This window comes from Lagopus muta, chromosome 6 (assembly GCF_023343835.1).
Source record: "Lagopus muta isolate bLagMut1 chromosome 6, bLagMut1 primary, whole genome shotgun sequence".
NCBI lineage: Eukaryota > Metazoa > Chordata > Aves > Galliformes > Phasianidae > Lagopus > Lagopus muta.
In genome coordinates, this window is record NC_064438.1 from 49,988,589 (window position 1) to 49,996,893 (window position 8,305).

The following is an 8,305-nucleotide window of genomic DNA, read 5'->3' on the forward strand; positions in this document are numbered from 1 at the left end:
TAGCTGATAAATGCCACCTGTCTGCTCACTCATGGTGACACCGATCCCATGGCTCCCCAGTGCTGCACCGGTGCGAGGGATCATGGGGCTGCGAGCAGCCCTGACACTGCTTTACTTTCAGATGCCCACTTACAACACGTAATGAGATGGGGGAGTTACTCTTACATGCACATATTCAGCAGCTGCTTTCTGATAGTGTTCATTATAGGTAATCCCACAGCTAAAGTTAAGGAAATCAAAGTAGTAATAATGGTCTGGCATTGTGAGCAAGGGACAAAATGCTGGGAACCAGTTCTGAAGTAAGAAAGCTCATGACTTGCACAACACTTTTTCCAAAACGTGAGAAAACACTACCTGAAGGAGCTGTGCCATGAATAGAATCTGACTGAGTAGATAAGAGGCAGTAACGGAATGAATCATCATTAGGAGAGAAGCAAGGCTAAAAAAAGCCAGTGGTTTATGTCTCCGAAAGCACATCACTTGCACACATGGACCATCATCTTCCCAGGTTACAAGGCACAAGTGCCTTACATGCTTTCATGTGGAGAGCCCTTCAGGCCAATGGGCCAAGAGCCCTCCAAGGCCCTCAGCGCTGCCTGCCATAGGTGATCTCAAGGCTGAAGCCATGCAGTGCTCTCTCTTGCTAAGTAGCCATCAGTCACTGTCCAAAACAAAGACTGTCCTTAGGAAGATGTGTCTTCAGTGGGATGCATGGGAATAAAGAACAACCTACTCTTCTGGTCTTACTTCCCCTCCTACTCCAACACTGCTCCTGAGTCCTACAACTAAATATAAAGCTTTGTGGCATTACCTGACAAAAATCATCCCTTCTGGCCTATTTTATCTGAAGAAAAAAAAATCTCTTTTATTTTAACCAAATTACTTCTGCTCATTGATTCAACATTGTGGCAAGATTCACCATTCAGTAGCCCATATCACGTAGTCCTACCACGTTCCGGGGGGAGGATGCTACTGCTTACCTTCCCCTTTGAACATGAACACACTATGCCCTCAGCTCCTGGCCCTGGACTTTTGTTTGAGTGTTTCTATTTCCATCCAAATGCCTTTTACAAGTGATTACATACAGAAACAACTTAAGAGTCTGTATATCCTGAGCAGATTAATGAAGAAAAGATTTGTTTTGCTCACACTAGAGCCAGAATACTTGAACGAGCTCCTAATTTTGCTCTATTAGACTTCTACAGCAGGAAAAAAATAACAGTTTAACAAAACTGCCTACAGGCAGGCAGCAACACTCACAGAAATATCATTAAACCTCCCAGACTTACTCAGAGTAACTCTGGGAGAAAACAACTGCTGTTTCTCTAGAATCAGCTAACCTTGGGCTGCAGAATACAGCTTCAGCTTCCATTGTCTTAACCACAACATGAAAAAGGAATAGACTTGTTGCTCTTACAGCGTTGTTCCTGGGGAAATGCTTGCTTAGGATGGACTGAGCAGAATCCTCAGGGGAAATGTTCTTTCCCATAGGGAAAATAAATAAATAAATAAAAACCATAATAATAATAAGTGTATTTAATACTATATATAACAGCCCTTTCCACCTCTCATAATTGAAACTGTTTCTTCCTAGCTCAGGCAGACAGCCTGAAGGAGCGAGAAGTGCATACACACACACATTACACTTCAATACTGCACCCAAAACATTCACACAGGCATTGGAATATTATTTTCCAGTTTACCATCACTAAGCCTTCCTGCTTTACTGCACTAAGGAGTATTACAAATGCTAGGATAACCGCAGACGATGCCAAGGCAGTGAGGAAGGTTCCATGTCTGCACTGGGACAACTCCCACAAGAGCAATTATGCTCATAGGCACCCTGCCCTGCCTACAGCTCTGCTGGACAGATGGGAGCAAAGACAAACATTACCATCCTGAAGAGCTAGCACAGCTTTTCAGATGTTTGCTGAGGAAACAGGAATATTTTTTGAAAGGTCAGTGGGAATTTCAGTCCTCAGGAGATGCTCAGATCTCACTCAGGAATATGCCTATATTTATGAAGAAATAAAGAGCCTTTCTGCCAGTAAATGCGATAGCAAGAACTGCTGGTTTACACAGTACAGGATGAATTCCTTACTGACTCAGAGGCATTGAAACACAGGCCGATCACAGATACTTGGATTTCCCCTGGAAACTTTCACCAGTGGCCCTTGCCAAACCTGAATTGGCTTGGACATGTGAGGAGATCCCAGCAGGAGAGCAACTCAGAGGAGAAATAAGCGAGCCCTGGGGACACAACAGGAACTCAGAACAGAAGAAGCAAGGGGTTCTTCTGTACCCTCAGAAAGAGGTACTGCTGCTGCAGTTTCCCCACTTACTTTCCCTGCATGATTTCCCCTTTGCAGCGATGGGAACTTTCTGCAAAAAGAGGCCATAGAGGGTCTGGAGGAGAAGACATATGAGAAGCTGAGGTCCCTGGTTTGCTCAGCCCAGAGCAAAGGAGCTGAACAGAAGCCTCCTGGCGGCTGCAGCTCCTTCACAGGGAGTGGAGGTGCTGAGCTCTCCTCTCTGTGACAGTGACAGGGCCCAAGAGAATGGCATGGAGCTGTGTCAAGGGAGGGGCTGCTGGGGGTTAGGGACAGGCTCTGCATCAGAGGGCTGTGAGCATGGAACAGCCTGCGCAGGGCATGGCCCCTAGCTGCTGGAATTCAAGGAGTATTAGGGCAATGCTCTCAGGTACAGAATTTGGATGGTCCTATGTGGAGCCAGGGGTTGGACTCAGGGATCCTTATAGGTTCCTTGTGGGACACTCTGCAGTGACAAAGCACCATGACCAGTCCTACCAAGTCCCAGCACAACGCTGACAATATAACGGATCCAGTGCCACACAATGACCTTTGGGATCAGTGTTTCATTCCCTGATCTAAAATTAAGCACAGCCCATACCCTTTGCGGGGGAGTGAGAGGCTGACCAATAGTAAGCACAGCCATACCCCAGCCTGGCTTTTCAACACGTACCAGAACATTTCTCCCACAGTCATGGGCAGTGGGTAGACAAGCAGCTCTGCTGGCACAGCTGAAGCTCTTACTGCTGCTGAGGAGTTTCTGGCACTGCTGGTGAGAAAACAACATGCACCTTGCAAGCACACACTTGCCCATGTCTACATAGAACTGATCATTGTGTTCATCCCACTCCCAGCGCATGCGTTTAGAAGGTGTCATAAGAGAAGAAGAGTCATGTAAAGGAGCGTGCTGGAAAGAAATAATGAACTAGAGTAGAAAGTATTGGGATACATTACAAATGGGGCAATAAAAAACATGGCACTGATCTCTCAGAGGATCTGAAGCTTCTCAGCAGCAGCATCTCTCACCCCATCTGTAGCACCAGCAATTGTGACCATGGGCTTCCCACCCCAGAGCTGCTGCAGAGATGTTACAAGCAGTTGGCTGTGACCCATCCCACACCTGAATCTGCCTACATGACCCCACAACATGCCCACTCATCCACTGACTGATGCCAGGCAGCAGGAAGCACACACTCCCATCCATGCAGAGGTAACTGTGCTGCCACACTGGGGAAAGGCACTTTTAGCTGCTTTCAGAAAGACCACAAGATTGAAGAAACCACACCCTCTCTTATTGTCTGCTGCTCCTCACTAATTCACCATGCCATGCATTAAGGATGCCAACCTATCTTCAAGCAGCTGCAAAGAGAAGGTGCCATTTCACATGGACTTGGGCAATTTGTCCCAGGCTATGGGGCTGCTCTACCAAATGAACAGAGATAGCAGACAAGGAATATCCAGCTGGCAGGGATGTCACAGCAAGCAGACCATACTTCCAGCACATCTCCTCTGGACTGTGAGCATGTCAGAGACAGCTGGGCCCAGAAACGTCAAGCATGGAACCCTCCTCCAGCCCGTATTGTGGGAGGGTGGCAAGGCAGCCTCATAAATGCATGCCTCCCTCCCACAGATATCGGGCTAGCCTCAGCTATGGATGTCTCCCCCACCAGAAATATCACAGCAAAGGTGTCATCAACCTCAGCTATGGGCCCCTCCTTGAGCAGAAATAGAGTGGGGAGACAGATCCACACTTGCATACAAGCCCCTCCTTCAGCAAAGATTTAGGGTATTCCAGGCAGATTTGAATTCCTGGTTCATTACTCTGACATGTAGGATCTTTGATAACAGTAGAAATCAAAATCAGGAAAGCTCTGTATGGTTGATTCAATTCAAACGTAGCTGAAGACAGCAGAACCTTGTGAAGCTCTTGCCACTGGTAATCAAGTTCTCAAAAAGGGCTGACGCTTCCACAGCTGACAAATCATAACTCTGCCACAGGTCAAACATCAAGCACTAGCCAGCCTCAAACAGACCTGGGTGAAAGCATCCTGTACTCTCCATTTAGGGGTGAAGGTACCCTGCAGCAGTGGTTGCTGCTGCACATATTGGTGGAAGTTACCCTGCCTGGTTCTCCTGTCTACATTCAGCTGATTGATCTACCTAGCACATGGGGAAGGTTTTTGCTTGTAAGGCATTATCTCTGTAATTAGCCAACCTGATGGTCCCCTTTAATCTCAGGCTGAGCAAAAAACAACCTGCCCAGGGAGTTCTTCAGTGAAGGCCATAAGTAGGTTTCAAAAGATAGCAGAACTCCATCCAATGGTGCATGGAATCCAGGGGTGACATGCTTAAAACCATATCTGTCAACAATAATCTGCAGCTGTAGTGATTGCAGGACACAAATAAAAAAAAAAGTTGGGCCAGACAAGTAGTTAATGAAATAATAGGAACAACAGGGTTACATCTTGCCATCTGACGGATGATACAAAACCTAGATTTTTCTCTAAACAGTGAGAGAAATTTACCTCTGATTTCTTCTTGTGGTTCAAACCCTATTCCTCTAGCTGCCCTTGTTAGAGCACTTCTCAGTCTTTTCAACCCACAAGGATTCAGGTGTTCCAGCAGGACTGTCCTCCCCAGGAGGCATCTCCACTCACTCACTGAAGATGGGCCCTAGTTCATCTTTAAGTTATCTGTATAGCTGCAGCCAAGTTGCAGTTCAATACAACACAGAGGAAACCCGAGAGGAAGTATAACTTCACCCCAGTGATTTTGGGGAATTTGTCTGAGAAAGGAAGTCCTGGATCCACCATCTGTTTTGTTTGCTTATAGGAAACAGTCTCTGAGTACAGCAGGAACTTTTCCCTTAGTGGTTAGCACTGCGTGACACAACCTGCACAGAATCATAGAATCACCCAGGTTGGAAAAGACCTAAAAGGTCATCCAGTCCAACTGTTCACCTATTCCCAATAGCTCCCACTAAACCATGTCCCTCAACACAGAACACTGTGCACCTAAACCTCCCTGTCCCCCATCACTTCTGTTCCTGCCCTCAAAACCTCCTTATTGCTGTGCTCTGTGTTCAGTAATTGAGCATATTACTACAGATCTGGGTTTGGTTGCTGATGGAGAAAAAGAATTCTAGCTTCCATTACTTGCAGCCACAAATGCTGGAGAGAAAGATGCTAAGGCACTCCAGTCACTCAGCTCATAATCCAAGCAATCTTTTTATGATCTGGGTGGTTTGAGTTAAAATGTACAGCAGTCTTGAGGGCTAGAGCCATTTTTCCCATCAGTTACCAGCTGCTCTGCCTCAGCTGCTGAGCAAAGGCCATGCCTACTGAGCCAGCAAGCTTCTTCAAAGCATGCTGCGCCTCCACGTCCTTCCACTCAGAGCTGGGCTCCAGACCTGATCAAGGCCTCAGAACCCTCAGCTCTTGTGCTTACCCTAAGCCATGTGAACTCCTGGACAGAGCTAGATAGATACTACCACTGTGACCTCTCAAACTTTCACTCCACAGTTAAATAAGCATCCAAGTCTCTGTTACCTCTGTCTGCACATTCCTTTCTGCTATCAAAATAGCCCAGACTGAGCAGAATAGCAAAGGCATTTCTGGCTCTCCAAAGTGCCTGCCACCTGGGGTAGCTCTATCCAAGCCAACCTCACTGGGTGCCCCCACCAGCCCCATAGTCAGTCCCAACATTCCCAGTGGAGGGTGACAAGATGGTACCTGCTCTCCTTCAGAGTTACTGCCAGCCACCTGCACTCAGACCTGTTAATGCCCTAATATTGACATGTGCACAGCTGGATTTACTTAGGATGAATTAGCTTAGCTGGCGGAAAATCCCACAGGGCAATTAATAGTTCCCCTTACTGCTAATAAAGGTAATTAAACCAAGCTCAAACAAAATCTTAAATTACATTCAATGGATAATCAAGTTGAATTAGTAGGTTCTAGGAAGGAAACATTGATCATCGCAATGATCTGTATCTCGACACACCTCTAACTGGTGGAGAAGGGTAGCAGCTTCCTCAGGATGCTGAAAGAGGAAATTCAAACTTCCCTTCAAAATAATGTCCTTGTCAACACTTTTTGTTTGATTCTTTTCTTTTTTCATGGACAAAACTAATCATTCAATCTCTAGGGCAAGGAGTTAATTTTTTATTATTATTATTTCTTGGCAGAGATGCATCCCTTTTGTAGGCTCTTGCCTATCTAAATTTAGGTTTTAAAACTGCTAGTGAAAAGGGCTTCAATGCTCAACACAGAAAAGCTGAACAGTCCCATGTGAGTTCACTGTTCAAATGTGTGGAGTCATCTTCAAAACTAAGTTACAAGCAGCTGAAGCAGCTCTTGTTTTTAAAAGCTGAGCAATATATAATTCATATTAGAAAAAGCACAAACTGAAGATAACATCATATACTATAAACCCAGAATATCAAGAATTATCAAGAATTTCAAGGCCAGGCTGGATGTGGCTCTGGGCAGCCTGACCTAGTGGTTGGCAACCCTGCAGACAGCAGGGGCATTGAAACTAGATGATCATTGTGGTCCTTTTCAACCCAGGCCATTCTATGATTCTGTGAACATCAGTGTAGCCCTACGCATTGCATTCTGAGTAGTTATAGAACATGGAAAAATTCCCATGCCGTACTAAAATATTTGTAGCTTGGTTAGCCTCTAAATATCACATAAATCACCACAAGATGCCTGTCTGAGAAATCAGACACACAGACAAGCAGTGCAACGATTCTGTGGACCAGTGCAGAGATGGATCTGTTTCGTGTAAATATGACAGCTGAAGGATGACATTCAGAAGAGCATCCTCTGCCTGCAGACAGCAAATCTTGCTCCGTTTCATCTTCCCAATGATTTTTAGGCTAACACGACACCCTGCATTTTGATCCCATGGCAATGACACTGCCAAGCAGGGGACCCAGCTTGAAGGAGTCCCAGGGGGGAACCCTCTGCCCAGTGCAGCCCTCAGCCTGACCTGAGATGAATCAGTGTTTCCCAGTGACGGGAGATCATGGGTTTGTCAACTGGGACAGCCCTTCTACTTCCTCTTTGGCAGACAGTGTGGAGGTGGATTATTTTTTTTTTTCCATTTTCCTATGGTCCTTTTGTGCAGACACTCCCAGAGATGAAAGCAGCAGGCACAGGGAGCAAGATACCTAAGTGGCACCGACCAGAAGGAGTTGCTCTCCAACACCATTGCCCACTCAGCCCAGAGCTTCCTTCCAGCACAGAGTTCAGCCCCAGACTACATCTGCCACCAGAGGAACCCCCATGATGGTCTTCCATTGCCCACCACAGCCAGGCCACCACGTAGTGCTGAGTATGCATGGCAGCAGCCAGGCACACCAAGGGGAAAACACCAGCAGCACTATACAAGCTCTTGGTTTACACTAAGCTTTAAGTGTCTGTTTCATTTTTGGCATTTTAATTAGACCACAGCTATCAGATACAAAGCAGAAATCATCTCAGGTACAACAACCAGGTGCTGGTCCTGCTGCCTGCTTCTCAGGAGGAGAGAGAAATTTCTTCAGTAATCCAGCAGTGAGGTCAGGCATTGCAAGACCACCACATTTTGATTTCCCACTCACAGAGCAGCTGCTTCATCCCAGCTCTCCAGGATCATTAAGGCTGGAAAAGACCACTAAGATCACCCAGTCCAACTCCCAGCCTGTCGCCATGCCCACTGACCACATCCCTCAGTGCCACATCTCCACAGTTCTTGAACACCTCCGGGGATGGTGACTCCACCACCTCCCTGGACAGCCTGTACCAACGCCTCACCACTCTTTCAGAGAAAAGATTTGTCTTAGTATTCCACCTGAACCTTCCTGGCACTACTTCAGCATATTGCCAAGCAGTTATCACAGACACAACCCCTGTGCCCCATTCAGCGCTCCATCAGGATGCTGGGGCACACGCTACCAACACTTTCCCGAACTAACTGCGTCCTCCCACTGGAACTTCTTCCCCATTCAG